At 41.6% G+C, this 22,018-nt stretch overlaps 1 long non-coding RNA gene across 1 annotated transcript; it reads right to left on the bottom strand.

The window, feature by feature from the left end:
• Positions 1-4,101: 4,101 nt before the first annotated feature.
• LOC113015085 (uncharacterized) lies at positions 4,102-4,578 on the bottom strand. Its single transcript, XR_003271055.2, has 2 exons — positions 4,392-4,578; positions 4,102-4,315 (listed from the first exon to the last, which is right to left on the bottom strand). It is a non-coding gene; the product is annotated as an uncharacterized LOC113015085 (long non-coding RNA).
• Positions 4,579-22,018: the final 17,440 nt, after the last annotated feature.

Genomic DNA, 22,018 nt, shown 5'->3' with positions numbered 1-22,018 from the left:
CATCTAAAAAGATGTGCTAACAGTAGACGCAGGATTATGGCTGCCGGTCTCATTGGAGTGTTTGCTTAGCGGGATTGTGGGGGGTTTTTCAGTTTAGAGAATCCAAATTACAAAAAGATATCCTGGTTATTTTGCACTTTCTTCTTAGTACAGACTCCAGCTCAGACTCTTTCAATGAGATCTATTTCAATGCCTTCACTTACAAAAAATGGTGTTTTGGATGCTGCAGTTATTGGTGTTTTTGAAATATCAGCTTATAAATATGCTGATAGCTTTTCTCTTCAAAATGGATTTAAATCTTCTGCTGTGCCTGTGTGTGTGTGTGTGTGTGTGTACTGTGCGCGCGCGCGCACACACTTTATGAGATGAGAAAGGGGTCATCAGCAGTGCTTATGTTTGCCATCCACCTCCCCACTGGCACACAAACACACACATGCTGAGTCTCACATGCACAAACCCATTTTGTCTGCATGGCCTTTTCCCTTCACAACACTGGTTCCCACCAGCAACGTGCCCTAGGCTGATAAACTTTATCAACCGACACACACCTGAGCTTGTAGACAAACACACATCCACACAGATCCACACAGGCATGTTTCTTGCTTTGCTCTCTTGACAAGGCAGACACCTGCTACAACTGTGTGTGGGCATATGCTCAAGTGTGTGTGTGTGTGTGTGTGTGTCAGCGTGAAAACCGTATAAATGATATTAGTGGGCCCGAGGTGACAACAATACACTCCTGGCTTGAGTACACGACACACATCATTGCACATTCACAAACACAAAATCGCAAACACTTAAGAAACACACAAAAGCATGAACACACAAATATGGGGAGCACACCTAAAAATAAGAACCCACATGGAGCGAACTCAAATAACATTTACACGCCTCTTTAGAGCTTGTCATTATCACTGCTTTTCCAGAGTGCAAATATGAATTTGTGTGACTGCCTCTGTGTGCGTCTCTGTCTGACTGCTCTTCATGCTGTGTGCCTGCACGCGTGTGTGTGTGTGCGTGTGTGCATGTGAGTCTGTTTGCACGTGGGCTGTGACATATTAGACCTCTGTATATCTCTTAGGTTTGATCAGCTATTTCCTGATATAACACAAATGTTCTACCTTTAAAGGGGACCTATTTTGTTTGTTTTTTTCTCATTTTTCATCAAATGTATTCTGACAATTATGGATGGTCATAATTAACTTTTTAAAAAGAATTATATATGAGCAGGTAATCCCTGTAAGAAGAATTCTTAGGCGTGAGATTGGCGTTCAATTTGTGGCTCGGACCGCGGGCACAAATAAACAGCCCAAAGCAATCACAGTAAACACTTTGCTTAAATGTTAAAATATACTGAAGTGCAAATGAAAAACCAAACTGCATAAAATAAATCATGTAATTAAGGTACTTGCACAAAAATCCCTGGGCCAAGTTATACATATGAGGCAAAACCAACATAAAAACCAACTAGCAAGTCAAGCTGAACAGCTAATGCTCCATCTTCCACTACTTTGCATGAATGACTGCTCTGCTAACACACGGGAACTTACGTAGCAGATATTTCCAAATGAAGCAGGAAAAAACTCCTCACACTCTCATCAGACAGTACATTAACTCATAATCTCAATAAATTCATTATCTACATAGTTTGACTGGACAATCACCATTTTACAAAGTATAATACCTACTTTAAAAAACATGCAGCGGTGGTGCTCACCTTGCAAAGTAATCACAGTAAACACTAAGCCAGAGCTTCCCAAAGTGTGGGGCCCGCCGGTGGTGTGAAAAGGGAAAGAAAAAAAAAAAAACGCTTTGACACTGCTAGCACGGGGCGCCCACACAAACGCAAAACATGAGATGAAGCATCGCTGAATATTTTTCCATACCGACTTCATTCTAAGCCAAAGACTAGAAAATATGGTGAAGCATATCTTCCCTTTGGCTTCACCTGCACAAGTGCCAAGGTAGGTCTCCCCTGCAGAATTGGTTTTCCCTGCATCAGGAGCAGCGCTGGGCTGTTTAAATCACGGACAAACAGTATCCCGCATTCTTGATTTTTAGTTCACAAACACTTGTTGTAATGACTAACTAGTCCTGACATGTTGGAGATGTTAGCTCTTTATACAGTAAAGTTACAGCGGGATACAAATAATATCAGGCTGATCCTGCCACGATTTGTTCCTGTGGTTCAAATCACGGACAAACAGTATCCCACAGCTGTTTATGTTTTTAAACCCATTTTGCACAGAGGCATTTTTGAAAAATGTATTGACAGCAATGTTGAACATTATTACACAGGAAAAAAACAACTACATGTAAAATAATCACACCGGGACGCCTCTGCCTTTCTAAATGGAGGGACAGTAATGTAAGTGTATGTAAGTGTGTAAAACCTGCAGATAGTCAGATTAACAGTATTTTGTCTCTGTCATTCTGCAATTCATCTCATGTAAACAATAATGTGGCGCACAGCGTGACGTGAAAAAAAAGGCGTGACGAACTCTGTATTCCTCGTCCACACATAAACGCAAAAAAAGGTTTTTAAAAAATCTCAGTTTCGGTGATTCGAAACGCCGTTCACGTGTGAACGAAACAGCTGCGTTTTCAACGTAGCATAAAAGATTTAGTAGTTTACTTTCTTACTACCTGTAATTTATTGCAGATCACTTGTATTTGGTTAGTTGTTTACTAAATGTTTGAGGTGTGAAATAAACTGCAATGGAGCAAAATATGGGTGTGTGTGGTTGGAGGATGTTTGTGCGTGCGCCCAGGGGGGGGGCGCGAACATTTTTCTTGTAAATCAAAGGGGGGGCCTAGCAAGAAAAGTTTGGGAATCGCTGCACTAAGCCAAGATGGCGCCCGCGCAAACAAGAAACTGCTCCTTTTTGCCATGAATATATTAACAATGAAAGACTGAAACATCCAATTTGCATACCTATTCAGACCCCTCACTAACCTTTGGCAGAAATGAGAGCCTTGTGTTTTCTTGGGAATGATCCTACAAGCTTGGCACACCTTTCTTTTGGAAGTTTCCCCGTTCTTTTTGGCAGAATCATTCAAGCTCGACCTGGTTGTGTGTGGATTATTGGCGCAGAGCCTTTTTTGGGTATTTCCAGAGATATTGTTTGGGGTTCAGTTCGGACTGGGCTCCTCCAGAACCTTTCCTAAAGCCACTGTGTTTTCTCAACTCTTTGCTTCATACAGCGCACGGTGACCTTTGGCTTGCATAAATCCCCTCTACCATAAAGGCCTCATTGGTGGAGTGCGCCACTAATAATTGTCCTTCTGTTATGGTCTCCCCCTGTCCTCCAGCTGCAGACCTGCCATCTTTTTTTCCTGCCCATCGTACTCCATCTTTCTCTACCTGTCGTGAATGTTTGTGTGCATGGGTGTGCATGGATGTTAACTCTGCTTTCCTTCTCCCAGATTAGGTGTGGCTTCCTCAGGCTCCAGCTGGTGCACCTGTGCCATATTAACACTTACCAGCAACATCACCAGATTGCTGCCATAGTCAGCGCAGTAAATTTGCTCAGGAAACTTTGAAACCACTTACTTTTAAACTTCTTCTCAACCTTTACTTACCTTGCCTGTCCTCCTCTGTCATAAGAATCTCACCTTTCTTTGAAAATCCTTGCCCACATTCTGCAGAAAAAAAGACAAACTAGCCTGTATCAGCAACAGAGGGGTTCTGGGAAACTTTCCTGCCTGCGGGCCTGTGAAAAACCTGAATAAACTTAAGATATTAACGTAATTCTTTGGAAGTCTTGTCCTGTTGTACTCACCTGAAGTTGCTGAAGTTCTCAGTGCATCCTGCCAATGAGTCACTTTGGCATTACCATCTCTAATCTCCACAAAGAAACTCATCTCATACACAATAACCATTGGGTTCTTGACCAATGCCCTCAGCACCCAATTTGGCCTGGCAACCAGATCCATCATGGATGGATGATAGATGGATACCTGCGCACTTTCCATGATGTATCCTTCCCCAGATCTGTCCCTTGAGACAATAACGTCTCAAAGTTCAACAATCATTTTCCTCAACCTCCAGGCTTGGTTTCCTTGTCACGGGAGTGGAACGGACTCAGGCGCAGACTGAGGTAGCACAGTTCAACGACACTTTATTAATCACACTGGTGCACTATATACACGTGAAGGGGGGGGAAACACCAGGGTCCCGGGGATCACTTGGCTGGGGAGACACACTTCTTCGCACTCGCTCTGCTCCTCGTCCAAACAGTCTCCACACAAGCAGCTCAGCTCACTCTCCTACTCACGGGGTCCAGGGGTCACAAAAGGGCTGATCCAGGTAAACCTGTTTACACAGACGAGGGTAAGTCGAAGGCAAACACGGGAACAGTAGAATCGCAAGGAAGCCAGGCAATACTAACGAGAGTTACTCAATATTCCAGCGACGAACAGCTCAGAGCCCCAGCCTTAAGAGCCAGAGAACTGCAATCCGCTCGAGATCAGCTGCAGGTGCGTGGGCCAAGGGCAGGAGCCCAATCAGAGCTCCGCCCAGGCAGACAGGTAGGAGAGACAGAGTGAGAGAAAAACAACAAACACTTGTGGCCACACTGGGCTGGCCGGGGAGGCACAGGGACCATGACATTCCTGGTTCTTTTGTGATCTTAATTAGGCAGATGGGTTCATTTCTTAATAATATCAGATGAAATGGATTAGTCACTGTAATGAAATTGCTGGAGCACCTCAAGAATCACTGACAAATGAGTTGTGAGAGTCATAAAAAAAAATCGGAATACTTTTTAGGGAGAAATTGGATATCTCAGTCCAGTTTGAATCAATGATGACTTTAACCTATTTTTGTCAGTGTTGAGTTTCGTGTGCAGATTGACGGGGAACAAAATGAACTAATTCACACTTTAACATGAGCCTAAACGTGTGGAAAACTTAAAGGGGTCTTAAAACTCTACTGATGTACCGTACATACAATGTGCTATCTGCATCTCCATGACTCAAAGGCGCCCGACTCTGCCGGATGATCCATCTGTCAACCTACCACTGTGTGCGAACGCAGGAGGAAGTCTGAACGTGCGGGTTTGAAAATAGCTCAAAGTTTGAACAGAAATATCTTTAGGACTATATTCTATTAATATTTTGTATTCAAAAGAAGGAGTTGTTGTTTTTTGCTACAACATAATAAAGCGGTGGATTTATATCTTTTAATGTTCTAAAAGTTTGTTTTAGTTTAGCAGTAACGGAGGAGGCGATGAGGAGACAAGGTGAAGTGTTTTGTGCTTTCTGACTCACTCATGAAGATTGTTGATTTCAAATATGTCAAGGGACATTCTTTCCTATAGTGCGACTAAGAAAAATGACAAATTGTTTTTTCCGTAATTGTAAGTGGAACAAATTATGTTTAAAAGAAAATTATCCACTGATTCCTACCACCTCTTTTGTCACTCAGAAACGTTGCCAGTCACTCGGCGTTTGTCACTCTGTCAACCCCTCTGTCAGTCACTCTGTCAATGTCAACTAGCCAGCTAGCTCTGCATGAAGGGAAAACCGACATCAATCAGGCTCTGTCAGCAGTGGGACCCATTACTTTAGAGGGATTATGATATGGGAGATCGTGGGTCTGTGGGCTAACAGAGCAAGTGACAAATAAATGTTGAACTTCTGAAAAGTGCCTCCATTAACAGCTCATGCAGCTCATCTAACTGTGCAAATATTTGCAGTCATAAAGCCTGTTGTTTCTTAATCTAAAGTACTCGCACGCAACGAGAATATTAGGGACCTTGAAGGGGGTTTTTTTCTCTCCACACACATACACAATCACGCACAGAGACAGGGCTGTGCCCTTCAGGAAGGCATTAAAGCAGTGTAAGTGTGCATTATGGATTCATAGGTAAAAGAATTTTAAAATCAGGAAGGGCTTACCAACAGAACGCCACTTATTCAGCGTGGATGGGTTATTTAAAATCATGTCAGGGGCCAACATAATACAAGTTATGCAGCATAGCACAGGCACACTGGTACACATGTACGCACAAATACACATACATATGCATGCAATAACCTTGCTTCACACACAAATACATGAACACATATACCTCTACCTCTTCTTGCTCTTCACGGTGCCACAGTGACCCTGACTGGTGGAAAAGTAGAACTGCAGCGGCATCACTGGCATAAACTCTGTGTGTGTGTGTGTGTGTGTGTGTGTGTGTGTGTGTGTGTGTGTGTGTGTGTGTGTGTGTGTGTGTGTACTGTAATTACTAGAGAAGATAAATCTTGTTAATGAAACAGACGGAAAGAAGAGCACTCTGGAGAGGAGAGAGCAAGAAGAGGAGAGATGAGGAGAGTAAGAGGAAACGGTGGGGGGGACACGCAACATGAAAGTAAAAAGGAAAGAAAGAGAAAAAAGAGGATGAAAGAGGAAGATATACGAAATGAAGGAAGGAAGGGAGACAGGTCTGAGGGGGAATAAAGTTAGAGGAAAAAGTTGACGCTCACGTTTTGTTTCATTGCATCATACATCAGTATTGAAGGAGTGACGCAGAGGAACGGAGTAGGAAGACAAGAATGGCAGGTAGGGAGAAAGATTGAGAGAGAATGAGCGCAGACACAGAGATGAGGAGGAGGAGGAGACAGATGAAGGAAGAAAAATACAACCCGGAGAAGTCGCATTTTCTTTTCTTTTCTTTCTTTTTTTTTTTCAAAATGCGTGAGTGTGTGCCTGCCAAGTTTAAAGTGCTGAAGTGTAACTGGTCATGCATATTAACAGAAAGTGTTAGGCATCTATGGAGAGGACACTGAGCGAGTGTACAAAGCCTTTCCAGATGTATGAGGTATAACAACCTGTGAGGAGCAGACACGTGGATGTGCAAGTCTTTCGGGGTTTGGAGGATAAAGGGATGTGAGGAGGCAAAAAATGTAAGATATAAAAGTCTAAAATAAGAAAAAAAAATTGACTTCTTGATGTGAAAAACTTGAGGGAAACTAACAGGTCAGGCCAGGACAGTCTAAGACATAAAAGCAGCTTTGGAGTTTGAGAAAGAGGACCTTAATTCCACTGGCTTGCACATCCTTGCATCTTAGTGGTTGCAGTGGGTGCAATGCAATGTAAAGCATCACAGTTTTAAATTCAGCGATCACATTAGTAATAATACTAATAATCATGTCGTTACATGTGTTTTGTGACGTGTCAGGTTCATGGTTTCTCTGTGCTCGTCTTTTCTCTCTTGTCATTCCCTTCATGGCTAACTTTCATGGCACTTGGCTTCCCTTGCCTGAACCTGGTTCTGTTGGAGGGGCTTTTCCTGTTATAAGGGAGTTTTTCCTTCCCACTGTCACCATGTGCTCCTCAGAGAGTTTGTCTGACTGTTGGTGTTTTCTTCCCAGTGTTTACCTTACGATATAAATCACCTGAATTTGTGAATTAAAATGAAATGACCTGAAGTTTGTAGCATAGCATTAATATGCACGATTTCCAGGAAAAAATATCCTTTTCCTTGTGCACTTCTACTATATTCAGCTGATTTCAGTTGGTGTTGAGTGAGGAGAAAAACAACAGAGCATTCGGCAAGTTTTGAGGGCTAGAGACAGGAACAGTGCTTGCAGTTAAGTGCACAAAAGCACAAGAATGTGATGGCAAAGCATGAACTGCACTTCAAAAACAACCACTGCTACTGTAACATGTCATCAACTACTGCAAACTTCTGCAAAGACAACAAAAAGTCAGCAGAGTGATGGTAAAGTGGAGTGTATGCTATCCCCAGTCAAGCAGCCAAAGTTTGACTTTCACCAGGTGACAAAATCAGTGACAAGCAGTTGGGGCTGTAGCATTGGAGCCTCCATTTTTACCTACACCTGTTTCTCCAGCAGAATCCCCGTGGCCACAACAGTTTTCTGTGAAGTGCTCTTCGGTCACCTTCCAGCTTTGGTGTCAGTTTTGTGCTCACAGTTAAGCACTAACAGAAAGACTGTGCATGTGTCAGTGTGTTTATATTGGTAACTAGCAATTATGTGGCACTGCAAGTAAAGCAGCAAGTAATTAACTGTATACGTTCCTGAGTGAGTAAATAAGTTCTACATTTATGTTATAATGTAAACACTTTTCTACATTTCATTTTGTTTTTTTAAGAGTAACGAGTAATGTGCAGCTTTTTTTGAGTAACAAGCCGAACACTGCTAAGTTTCAGCAATACTTTAATTTTGCCCCACTACCTGTAAGTTGGCTCAGTGGTATAGTCCTTAGCACTGTCACCTCACAGTGAGAGGTTCCTGGGTTTAAATAAATTAGCTTGCTGGAGTTTCCATGTTTTTCCTCTCCCTGTTTGGATTCTGTTGCTCCCATAATCCAGAGACATGGATGTTGACTAACTAGTGATTCTATTCCTATGAGTGTACATTACCTCATCCTTTGACAGCAGGGATAGGCTCTGGCGGTTAAGACACTGGAAGAGATGGATGGCACATATGCATGTAATTCACATTAAACATGCAAAAAACATTCATAAAACACAATCCTACCCAAAACTGTAACAACTGATGTGTACACAAGAGAGTGAGGAGAGGGACCTCTTACTACCTATTAGTGGGATGAATCTGTAGAGAATCCAGGGCAGACAGATCCACTAAGAAACAAAAAAGGAGCATGTCGTCTGCATCTACGAGCCTGATCAGCAGCCAACTGTGACATTAATTCCTGTTGGTACTGCCTCACAAGCTAAGTTCACCTTTTAAGATTGAAAGCACTCTGTAACTCACACACACATACAGGTGACAGCATGACCATGTACTTCCATAGGCAAGAATACTGATGAGATAGAAGTAAATATACTTACAGTATATTTTATTAACTGTTCAGATGCGTTGGCACTTTTATTTTCTTTTTTTTTTTTTTATCTGTGGTCTTAAGTGTAGCATTATGCAAGAAAAAATTGAAATCGGCCCATTTCTGCACCTTCAGATAAGGTGATAAAATACAGAACATGACTAAGTGCAAATGCATCTCCTATCTACCATCGCAAGATAAAAACATTTTGCCTTTTACTGCTAATCTTCTCTATTACTGGGTTTACAATACAGACCAGTAGTGAACAAAGAACACAAAACACTCAATAACTAATTAAGATTCACATCAAATCAGTGCATGTATTCCCTTATTTTGGGGACACAGCAGAGTGAGCAGGGAGAGGAAAAAAAGAGCTACAGCACTAGACCTGGGCACGCAACAAATCCCTGCTGGTCTGCTGCATGTGGCTAAGCGTGTGCAGGCGCAGCATGGCGTGCAGAAAAGCATCCAGATAAAAATGTCCATTACATTTTGCCATCAAGTAAATTTAGCCATGGAGACAGCAGAGGTAGAAAAGGGGGTGTTTGGACTTTGGTAACATTATTTGAAAATGTGGATGTGCTAGTCTTCCTGGAAAAGTGTTCTACAGTCACGTTAAGTGATTTCCCACTGGACTCATTCTTCCAGTTCAGAGGACTCCACTGATATTTCAAATTGTCATTTCAATTTTCTTATGTCCATGTAATTGTATCAGAACTGAGACCTAGTTTCAGTGTGCTTACAGCCCTCCAAAGTGTTGACTTTCATTTAAAGAAGAACTAGGTGAAGTAAAAATCAAGCCTAGAAATCCACCATAGCTGATATTTATAATTGCTGTAATGTCATAATATTTCTTCTAAATCTAGAAGCCTTGGTACTGAAGAGATTCGCAAAAGTCACACACATTTTGTTTATACAACCTGTCAAATGTATTTATAGTTATATCCTAGGGATACTGGACATACGTGGTTTGGAGGACATAAGACAATACAAGGTTTCACCAATGTTGCATTGTTTTTCATGATTTTTCAGTTTTCCATTGTAAACTTTTGTGTGTATTATCAATTTAAAAGCTGCTTTAACTCCTCAGTGATTTATGTAACTGCCATAAATGTGGCTCAGGCAAACAGAGTTAACCATAAATAAGGTTAAGTCTAGGTTTTATGCAAATTTGTGGATGAATCTTGGCTCACTCTTTACAACATTGCTTCAGTCCATTGAGGTTTGTAGGCATATTCTTATGCACAGCTCTTTTGAGGTCCCACCACAGCATTTCAGTCAGGTTGAGATCTGGACTCTGATTGGGCCATTGCAACACCTTCATTTTCTTCTTTTTCAGGCATGCTGTTGTACATTTGCTGTCATGCATGGGTCTAGAAATAATTATCCCCCCTCTACCATTATGCTTGAGAGTTGCTACGAGGAGTTTGTGATGATGTGCTTTCCATCAAAATATGATGCTATGCATTATGCGTATTCAAAGGACATTTTTCAAGAAGTTTTGTAATTTATTCAGATGCATTTTCAGCTGTACTTTTCAGAGAGAAGAAGCTTACGCCTGGCAGCCTCAAACAAGCTGCACTTCAGTCTTTTTCTAATTTTACTTTCACTGTACTGTTAACTGAGGTTTGCAGAGCCCGAGATGTAACTCTTTGGGCGGGGGGGGGGGGGGGGGGGGGGGTTTGCAGTTATTCTGAGCTTGGGGTGAATTTGCTGAGACATCCATTCCTGAGAAGATTATGGTATTGTGTTAAGATACCTGTTCGCTGTAGACCAGCAAACTGCCGAAACTTGCGCTCCAACAGAGATAATCGTACTTGCTGATGATCAGTTAATCACATCTATTTGATTATGAGCATCTGGCTGCTAATTATACTGCTTATGGGAGCTGTAAGGATATATGTATTTTTACAGAGGACATCATAGATCCCATAGTGAAAACATCCGGTTTCAGCTAATTCATAATCAGTAATGTCTCACAAAAGGCTTCAGAATTGAAACTTAGCAGACAGCTGGCCCATGCTAAGATGTTTCTCACAACCATAATAGCATCATCATGGGGCTGGTTACAATGCCAAGTGAAAACATTTAAATTCTGTGAGGCTTTTATGCTCTGTCCCATGCTTTTAGACACAAACACACACTTTTCAATTGCTCTGCAGGTGATGATGGCCACATTCATTGTCCCAGTCAGTATTGACAGTCCGCCAGCAGGTACAAAAGGAAGACCTTCCCTAAGTGTGATGCAACCATCATGAATACACTTGTGTTTTCCCTCTTCGCAAACTTTATTTATACATCACCTTTCATGCAGGTTAGTGCTAGTGCTTTACAGATGGTGAAAAAAATGCTAAACAGACAGAATTCATGTAAAAATTTAAAAACAAATAAAAACAAATCTAAAATAAATGTAAAAACATCATATGAAAAATCAAGAAGACAGTAATACAAAACAAAATTAAAATGTAAAAAAGGATAATGAAACATTGTAAGCATACTCAATAAAAACCCAGGCTGAAAAGGTATCAGCAAGTCAAACAGTTTCTATTTATTGCTGTCTAATGACTTTGTAAGTGGTGCCACCCTGGCTTCACAAAGGATGATCTAACTAGGATCAGATTTTTCACCAGCCTGACACTGACAGCAACAAATATTATATGACACTAAATGGTATATAACAAAGAAGTCGGTGTCCATTAGCTGACTTTGTCAGCAAGGTTTTCATTTACTTTGGGGCTTAAAGGTAAATGGATTAGCTTGCTGATAAGCAGTAATTGCTAAAAGGCACAGAATGAAGTGTTATTCTGGTTTAATGCAACTTGTTTGATGCACCTTGAAGTGGATTACATGATTCAAGACAACCAATTAGGCTATAAAAGTTATGAAACTGGTTGTCATTAAACACTGCTTCACCAGCTATGCTGTTTCTACATTTTCTTGGCTGTCTGGGTTTTGCTGATTACCTGAGATTTGCTCCAGGTGAAGAGTTTTTGACTCTAAGAATGCATTCATTGGTCAAAGTGTCAAGTCCATGCAAGCTACAGTAGCTTCTGAAAAAAGAGGATTAAAGCACCAACTTCATGGTCATTTTATAAAGTTTTTACCGACATTTTGACTATGCAATTTTTTTGAGGTAACAAAAGGTCAGAGTCAAAGTCTGCCTTTTATAGGAACAATCATAAGGAAAGGATTTGTAACTTGACTTATCCAACTTGTTCAAGCAGAAGCATAAAAAATTGGCAAGTCTGTCATTTAGGCATGTATAGGTTGGCTAACCGCATGTGCACCCTAAGAAAAGCGCTTCCAGGTGTGTGTGTGTGTGTGTGTGTGTGTGTGTGTGTGTGTGTGTGTGTGTGTGTGTGTGTGTGTGTGCGAGCGCGCACACATACCCTGGTAAAATCGAACTGTCATGGCCAGAATGGGCACTTTGATCATTTTATGTTCACAAAAGAGGAGAGCAGAAGAATGTAGACAAGGTGAGTTGGAAAGAAAAGGAAAGGAGATAAGAGAGGAGAGGAAATAGGAAATGAAGGGCAGAGACAGATAAATAAAAGAAAAAAGCAAAGATGAGACAAGATGAGACAAAATGACAAGACTTTTCAGGAAAAGAAAAAATTCAAAAGAGGGAAAAATGCGATCACTCAATGATAGATAACCAAAAGGGAAAGGAAAGGAAAGGAAACAAGAGGCAGAAGAGCAATGAACTTTAAGGTAAGCAAAGAGAAGGACTAAGGGAAATGAAGAAAGGAAGATCACAGCGAACCAAAAAAAGCAAAAGGAGCCAAAATGGACAGAAACAAATCAAATAGGTATTCAAATAAGAGAAAATGGGGGGGGGGGGGGGGGGGGGGGGGGGGGGAAGAGGAAAGAAAAGAAATGAAAAGAAAAGAAAAGAAAAGAAAAAACACCAAAAGAAAAAAGAGCCAACTGAAGATGTGGGAGGGAAGAATTAAATGGGGACGAGCACGAGGAGGGTCGACAGAAAAAGGGGATACTGATAGAGAGAACTGATAAGGGATGAAAGCCTTCTCTCACTGGGTGATGAGGATGTACTCACATCACACGCTAGTTACCCAGGATTCATAGCGTGAGATGAGTTCCCAGCATCCCTTTCATCTCTTCAACACCCAGTAGTGGTCTATCAGAAAGGAGCCTGGGGAAACAGCCACAGACAGCTACATGCGGACACACCAAAAACACCAACGTGTGCACACTCACACACTAACAGAAGATGGAATAAAGACACACTTGAGCACATGTCCTTTGCTCCTTCTTTCTACGCGCACACAAGGAAACACTTTAGTCACACACACTTAAACATTTTCCCCAGATTCCTCCTGCTAAATGAAACTGTGGACTATGATCATACTGACACATACATAAAGTACATGCAAGCGGGCACTACAAAGTGGTCAGCTGTCTAACCGTATCCGTGGTGATCACAGAAGCCACTCATTGGCATGGTGTTTGATCTCTCGGTTGGCATGGAAGTCTGAAAAGTCTGTCAGAGTTAGACAAGAGTGGGACAGAAAAGCTCATTTTTAAAAGTTCGAGAACTTGCAATTCCCCAAGTGACCACTTGAGGCTGGTTCCAAAAAGTCAGTCAGTCTCCAATGACTCTCATATTAAAATGTCCAACATCTACTGTATATTCACTAATACATGCCAATGATACTGTATTGCTTGGTCTTTACTCCATCATTATGCAACATGATGATGTCATAATATATCATGCATAATGAAAGTCTGGAAATAAATAACATCTTACTGTCATGAAATAAAAATGATACAGTGTTTTTATATCATGTTGTAGTTGCATAAATATTATTTTAGCCTGTTTATAGGTGGTTGCCAAGCATTTGAGATTAGGTGAGGGCATTTTAGGGGACTGTTAGAACAACCTGATAACAATGTATCAGAGCATCACTCCAAGATGTGATACTCATTTCAGAGATATTGTGCAGATGAAGGAGAGCAGTCCCACAGATATATTTTTTTAAACTAAAGGAAGTATCCTAATCAAAAATGACTCAGTTCCATCTGTCCTGGCCAAGTTAAAACATCCAAAGTAAGTATCTGTCACGGTTCTGGGTCCGTTGGACCCAGTATTTTGAGTTTATTATGTTTTGGTTTATTTCTGCTTCATGGATTGTTTTCTTCTCGTAGTGATGATGATGATTATTATTAGTTTCTTGTTTCTGTTTATCCGTGCTTAAGGATTTGTTCTCAGTTATATCTCACGTTTAGTTTAGTTCAGATTCCATGTGTCATTCTGTCTGTCTCTCAGTGTAAAGTCTGCATGCTTGTTTAGTAATTCATGTTTCCTGTTTTATTGTGAAAGTCTTTGTCTTATGTTAGTGTGTGCAGCTTAGCTCCCCCGTCTCGTTAGCCCTGATCTCTCCCAGCTGCGTCTCCCTCCTGTTGCCGATTCCCCCGTTACTACCCTGTGTATATAAACCCTGTGTTTTCCCATGCTCAGTGTCGCGTCGTACCATCAGATTATGCCTGTGTGTCCTTGGTCTCAGTGTTCCATCATCACTTCATGTTTGTTTTCCTGCCAGCAATAAAGCTGAGGTTTTTGAGTTTCAATTCTGTGTTCGAGTCCTGCATTTGGATCCTCATCTCTGCCTGCCCGCACACAGAGCCCTGACAGTATCTGGTTATACACCATATCTCTAAGATTTGAAGGCCAAATAAAGACAAAACCTCTGTTCTGTCTATATTTAGAAGAAGAGACTTACAGGACATCCAGATCTTCATGTCCTTAAGACATGTCTACAATATAACTAATTGATGTGTGCCATCTAGGTTCACAGATAGATACAGCTGGGTGTCATCTGCATAATGAAAATGTATGCCATGTTTTCTAACAATATTGCCTAAGGGAAGCATGTATTTCTGATAATACTGCCTAAGAGAAGCATCTATTTCTAATAACACTGCCTAAGGGAAGCACACTGCTGGGATCTTGTGCCTAACTTTTGATCGTGAAAAAGATTCCACATTTAAATTGGAATCTATCAGAAAGATATGATTAAACTCTCCACGCTGTCCTAAAATGTTGTGACTATCAGTAACAAATGCTGCACCGAGGTCAAACAGAGATGAGCCCACTGCCACAGCACATATGAAGGTCATTTATAATCTTCACTGTTTCTGTGGTGAATTCTGAATCCTGACTGAAACTCTTCAAATAGAGCATTCTTCGCCAAATGCCCAATTCGATTTTTACAACTATTTCAAGGACTTTTGAAAAAGGAAGAAACAGTGTCTTCCAGTCTTTGTTCTAAGCAAAGCTGCTGAACACTAGAAAGCAAATAGGAACACTTCCCAAACTGTGGGGATATTACTGTAAAAATTAAAGTTTCTCCGCTTGTTTCTCATTCTTTCATGTCTTGTTTATTCTCTATCTTAACCACCATCCCTTCATCTTTCTTTGTAGCTAACTATATTGCACATATCATTTATATAACATTTGTCATGGGATGACACACTGTCACATTTGCACGGAAAGCAGAAACCAATTTCCTGTTGTGTTAATTTTCTCTGTCTGAGAGGGTACAGATTTCCCCTGTGTTCATGTCCCAAGTGTGTGTGTGTGTGTGTGTGTGTGTGTGTGTGTGTGTGTGTGTGTGTTTTTACAGACTGTAACGACACTCATGGCTGCCCCAGCGAGAGAACATCAGATGTCGCTCCATCTCTTCTCTTCTGTCTCTCTCTCAGTGCATCTGTCCCTTCAGCTCGCCATCGTGCCTCCTCTCCGTCATCCACCCTTGGTGGTATTGCCATGGCGACCAGTGCCATCGCCTCTAAAGTGCCACACTTGTTGAGATTAACAGTAGACGGAGAAGTAGGGTGAGGTGAGACGAAGACAAACAAGGTGATGAGAATAAGAGTAAAAATACGAAAGAAGGAGCTAGAGGATGAAAGAGGTGGAAATGAAGGTGGAAAAGAGGACAAGAAAAATAATCAAACAGCAGGCCAGCGTTCTGTGGTGTCACATCTGAGTGATTGGTTAGTTGAGCTGAGCCTCTGAATCACTTAGAGCAGCATCACTGAAAAACCAAAAAAGAGACAGAGAGCTCAACAGAAAGAAAAAGAAGGAATCTGTTAGTTTATATCCACCTGTTTGTTGCCAGTGCACCTTTGCACCGTGCCATACACATGTATATTTTAAAACAGCTGCTTTTTGATGTAAAAGTGAACAGAAAGGATGACGTGTGTGATGGAAAGCTTTTCTGTGGAACCTGCCTGTGTTTCTTTTTCTTTTATTTCTGACAGGTGCACCATTGATGCTTCGCTGCCATATACTGTTTCATGCCCTCGCTCTACATTAAAGGAGACCTTTTATGCTTATTATAGAGATGAGCCAAGGTGCTCATCGTATCAGCTCCATTAGGAACTAGAAAGAACTCGCACATCTTAAAGGAAACATATTATGCTCACTTCCAAAACCATACTTATGTATTCTTGGACTCCACAAGGTTAGCTTTGCATGAATCACATTTCAAAATAATTCCTAATTTCTTTATACCCCTCTCTACATCCACTGCACAAAGCAACAAAAAAAAATTGTTTCTCTTCCACTGAAAGCATGCTCTCTTTTCTGATTGGGTGACTCTCACAAACAGAGGGTTTGATGAGAAGGTGAGTGGGGCTGCTGTGCTTGATTTTTAACTTGCAGTTAAAATAATACTTTTTTGTAACCATGTTTTTAGCATAAACAGCCATGATATTTCTGCGTTTATGTAGACAACACTACTTAAATCTACATATTAGGTATGTCTAATAATGAGATTTAAATATTCAAAAGCTTAAACATAATCAACATGGTTTAGGAAACATATTGCAGTAACAATGATGGATGTTCAAATTTCATCTGAAGATGCACAATAGAAAAATGAGCATGCAATTTACTGTTTTCTGTAATAATAGAGATACCAAATACAATCATAGTTTCTCTGATGACACTGCAGTAGTCGGCCAAATCACTGATGGGAACGACAAGGAGTACAGAGAACTAACCCGAGACTTTGTGGACTAGTGCCAGCAGAACTACCTCCAGATCAACACTAGTAAAACCAAGGAGCTAGTGGTAGACTTCCGCAGGCACAGACATCCTCCACTGCAACCACTAAACATCCAAGGCATGGACATTTAGGTAGATAGCTACAGGTACCTTGGTGTTCATCTGAACAATAAACTGCACTGGACTCACAATTCAAATGCTCTCTACAGAAGAGGGCAGAGCAGGCTGTACCTGCTGCAGAGGCTCAGGTCTTTGGGACTGAAGGGCCCACTCCTGAAAACCTTCTATGACTCTGTGGTGGCCTCAGCCATCTTTTACGGCAGCGGTCCCCAACCCTCGGGCCTCGGACCGGTACCGGTCCGTGAGTCGTTTGGTACCGGGCCGCGAGAGTAGAGGCTCAGGTGTGAAATGTATGGTTTTCAGGGTTTTTATCGGTTTTCAGCGTTATTTTGTTATAGCTTTGATCGTTAACTCGGTTTTCCTGGGTCTTTTCACATGTGTTATGAATAAATCTTTTTTTCGGTACCGGTACTAGTTTTATTTTGTTGTATTTATCCGCGACACCTTAAAGGCCGGTCCGTGAAAATATTGTCGGGCATAAACCGCTCCGTGGTGCAAAAAAGGTTGGGGACTGCTGTTTTATGGTGTGGTCTGCTGGGACAGCCAGCATCTCTCCTGGGGAAAGGAAGAGACTGAACAGGCTGATCCGGAGGGCCAGTGCTGTTCTAGGATGCCCTGTGGACCCAGTGGAGGTGGTGAGTGACAGGAGAATGGTGGCTAAGCTGTCATCCCTGTTGGACAACATTTCCCACCCCATGCAGGAGACTGAGCAGCTCCTTCAGTGGCATGCTGTGGCGCCCACGTCGTGGGACAGAGAGATTTCGGAGGTCTTTCCTTCCAACTGCTGTCAGACTCCGCAACAAAGACTTTGCAGATGACCACACACGTGCGAAAAGACACACACGCGCACAACTAATACACCATGGTAGCCTTCGCCTAGTCTCCGTGATGTGCAATATTACCAAGTGCAATTCTGATGTAACATAGTATTTTATTCTATTGTGTAAAGTATGTTATTCTGTTTTATCTTATTCTATTCTATTGTTTTTTTCTTAATTTTTGCTGCTTTTAACTTTGTACTGTCCACTTTCTGCCGTGGCCAAACAAATTTCCCACGTATGGGACTAATAAAGGTTTATCTTATCTCTCTCTTATCTTACTTGGTCTACATTCTTGTGTATACAGTCATGTAAAAAGTACATCCTTATTACACAATTACATTTGGGGAAAACCACACAGCATATGCACACAAACCCCTCACACCAACTGCCAACCACAGTGGTGGAGGTAGGAGGTGATGGTTTGGGCTTGTTTTGCAGTCACGGGACCTGAGCACCTTGCAATCATTGAATTGACCATTTACTCCTCTAGAGTCAAATGTAAGGCCATCTGTCTGACAGATAAAGCTTGGCACAATTTAGGTCATGCAACAGGACAATGATCCCAAACACAGCAACAGATCTACTGCAGAATGGCTGAAAAAGAAAAGAATCAAGGTGCTGCACTAGCCTTAATTGCAAAGAAGGGTGAACCAAAATTGTGATGCAACAGTGAAGCAACAATGCTTGATAATGATTACTTCAAGTTACTGCTGCTAAAGGTGATTCTACAAGCTACTGAGTCATGACATGTAAATGGTCCCATGAAAACAGTTTCAGTCATCACCACTAGGTTTTGACTGCATATACATGTTTAAGACAGAAACCAAAAGTACTGGATCAAGGCTTGCATATATTAATCTCATGTCAAGTGAATTGATTAGTTTAAAATATATTTATAAAACTTAACAGCCATATCTCTCTCTGCACTTCCAGAGAATATAAAACACTCTTCTTAACCTGGGACAACTTGTTGACAAAATAGAAGAAGAGTGTTAGAAAGACAGTTGACTGAGGCTCTGAAGAGCTCCTGCTGTTGCGCCTGAAGGTGACTTTGCTCCGTGTGTGTGTGTGTGTGTGTGTGTGTGTGTGTGTGTGTGTGTGTGTGTGTGTGTGTGTGTGTGTGTAGTTTATCTGCTTGGATCACTACTGGGATAGAAAGCTGACAAGTCAAATGAGGCTATGTCCATCTCTTCACTGGTCCTCTCTCTCTCTCTCTCTCTCTCTCTCTCTCTCTCTCTCTCTTTCACCCTCTCTCTCTCTCTCGCTCGCTCGCTTGTTCTCTCAGCTGTGTGACAGTTAATTGACATATTATCAGCCAATGACCTTGTGTCGCATGCGAATCCCCACCAATTAAAAACTAGGCCATTTCCTTGTCAACTCTGCGTAATGGAAATTCATACGGTCTACAATCTAATTGAGCAGGCACACACACACACACACCCTTGTGTACATACACACACACACACACACACACACACACACCACAAACTCATGCAAACATGCAAACACAGACCAGCACTCCCGCACACAAAAGGCAATTGTGTGAAAGTAGATGTTCACCATATATTAAGCCGAGCATGGCAAGCATGTATACATCATTTCATTGCCTCAAAGAGCCAAAGAAATCATATAGAGGTCAGTGCGTGTGTGTGTGTGTGTGTGTGTGTGTGTGTGTGTGTGTGTGTGTGTGTGTGTGTGTGTGTGTGTGTGTGTGTGTGTGATTAACCTTGGAGGACAGTAGAAGGGCATCCAACTAACTTTTCAAGTCACTCAATCACAAAGAGGTGGCTGCAGACCGACAAAAAGAATGAGAAGAATGGAGCGGGAGAGACTGGGAGTGACAGAGATAAAGGGTGATACAGAGAGACAGATTGAAAGAGGTTAAAGATTCAGATAGACGGCGAGGGAGCGGGGCAAAGAGGCAGAGATGGCAGAAATTAAAGAGAAAAAGTATGGGGGACTGTGGGTGAGTGGCAGGGTTAGAGAACAAAAGAGAAATTTTCGAAGAGCATCTGTGTGTTGCTTGGTTACTGGGACACAATACAGTAGCAAAAGAGAGAAGCAATGGAAACTGAGGAAACTGGTCCAGAAAGAGAAGGATGGGATAAAAAGAAATGACTGAAATCAGGAGAAAATCAAACAAAAAAGAAGGTAGTATTTAAAGAGCGGAATTATCTGTCTTTGTTGTTTGTGTGTGTGTGTGTGTGGGGGGGGGGGGGGGGGGGGTTCTAAAGTATCCATTTCTATCACTTTTTGAGGTCAAGTTGCAGTGGTGAGGTAGCTCTGATATCTCTGTCCACAGCAAGGTTTTCTTGCTCTTCCTGGGGGATCGGGAAGCAATCAAAGGCCAGATGAGATACATAATCTCTCCTGCGTGTTCCGGGTCAAGCTTGAGGTCTCCTGCCGGTTGCATGGGCCAAAAAAAAACACCTCAAATGCACAGTGCCCAGGAGACATCCCGATCAGATGACTGAGCCACCTCAACTGACAGTCTTATTTTTTCAGTCACTGCCCAAAGTACACGGGCATAGCTGAGGGCTGGAACGGAGATCGAGTGGTAAATTGAAAGCTTTCCCTTCCAGCTCAGCTCCTGCTTCGCCGTCACGGTTTGGTACAACGTCCGCATCACTGCTTACACGGTGCCAATCTGCCTGTCCATCTCGTGCTTCGTTTTACCGTCACCTATGAACAAGACCCCAAGATACTAAAACTTGTTTACCTGGGGCAGCAGCTCACTCTTAAACTGCAGGGAGCAATCTACCATTTCAGACGCACTAGGAGAGGTTCCTCAAGCTTAAAGGTGCTGACTCTCATCCCAGATGCCTTAAGACCTGACCACAAAACACCCCCGGGTATTCTCAAAGTTCAGGTCTGCAAAGAGCAAAAAGGGCAATCCAGAAATCTTCCATTTGTACATGAAGATGAGCTTACAAATCAAATTTGTGACAAGGGAGACTGGCACCAGCTAAAAATGACTTTTGTGCAAAGAATAAAGGTATTCACTCCATTTTTATAGGGACTGGATGGTGTGAATATAAATAGACAGTTTCTATGAATGAGTAAGAGGAGTGCTTTATTCGTCTGGGCATTTGAACAGGTCACTGTGCAGCTAAGTGGATCAATGTTCTCCCAAAAGCAGTTGCGGGCTTAATTTACTTTTTTTTTTTTCAAACTGCTACAACCTGTGGTTTTAAGGCACCAATTGAAATCACAGCCAATGTAAATCTGGGCTTTTGCCAAAAAGTGCTGCTGAGGGTGTTAATGTATCACCATCCACCAGCAATACCATGTACAGAGTGGCAAACTTAGAAGAACGGAGCTGATTTATACTTTACAGACGCAGCTGCTGGTGTGTAGAGAGAGGTGGAGCAGTGAACGATTAAGCCTACTGTAATTGGTAAACATCTGAGGATGGATAACAGCTGAATAAGTGAGGACAAAGTCATAGGATTTCCCTGTGTTTATGTTTTTCTTTTTTCTAAGCAAAAAAATAATATATATTTTTTATGTTTATGGCCATGGAGGTAAATTTAGGCCTGGCAGAAACCCTGAAAGTATCATACAGAGGAGGCACAAACTTCAATTTCATGTTGGATGTTGGGGGGTCATAGAGGGTCAAATGTATATAGCAGTGATGTCCTGAGGCAACAAACCACATTTTCATGCCTTACACTGGCCCTTTAAAAAAAGAAACTTTTTTTTTTCAAATAATGCTACCAGGCACATCTCTTTCCAATAAAATGATGAGTTGAAGGTGGTGTGACTTTCATTTGGGGGGGGGGGGCAGGACCCGTTTCTGCAAGCTGCACTACATGAGAGACATCTCCATTAGGAGGCAAGATAAAGATCACTATTTTACATGTTTATAGTGAAATAACTGTATATTAAAAAAATACTTTTATGTGCATGAATATGTTAAGAGGCATATTTGATTGTTTGTTCTACTTTTTTAAATTTATTTATACAGTAAAACTGTTAATCTTCATTCGTTGCCTCAAGGCAACACTGCGCAGTTAGCCCAATTTTTTTCAGGCAATATAATGCATTTGCATATGTGTGTAGAGATGTGTTTGTGTGCATTTATATGATCATAGTCAATGTTTTTTACTTTACAATCTACTCATAATTACAGGACATGGATGTAAAAACCTTTTATGCAAGGAAACGAAGGGAATGTGCACTTTCTGTCCTCAGAAAGTGAGGACAGTGAGCTTTCAGGGAGTGACATTGAAGTAGAGGAGTGGATCC

Source organism: Astatotilapia calliptera, chromosome 22, assembly GCF_964374335.1.
Source record: "Astatotilapia calliptera chromosome 22, fAstCal68.1, whole genome shotgun sequence".
NCBI lineage: Eukaryota > Metazoa > Chordata > Actinopteri > Cichliformes > Cichlidae > Astatotilapia > Astatotilapia calliptera.
The sequence above is the reverse complement of the archived record's forward strand: the minus strand, read 5'-3'. Positions and strand labels throughout refer to the sequence as shown.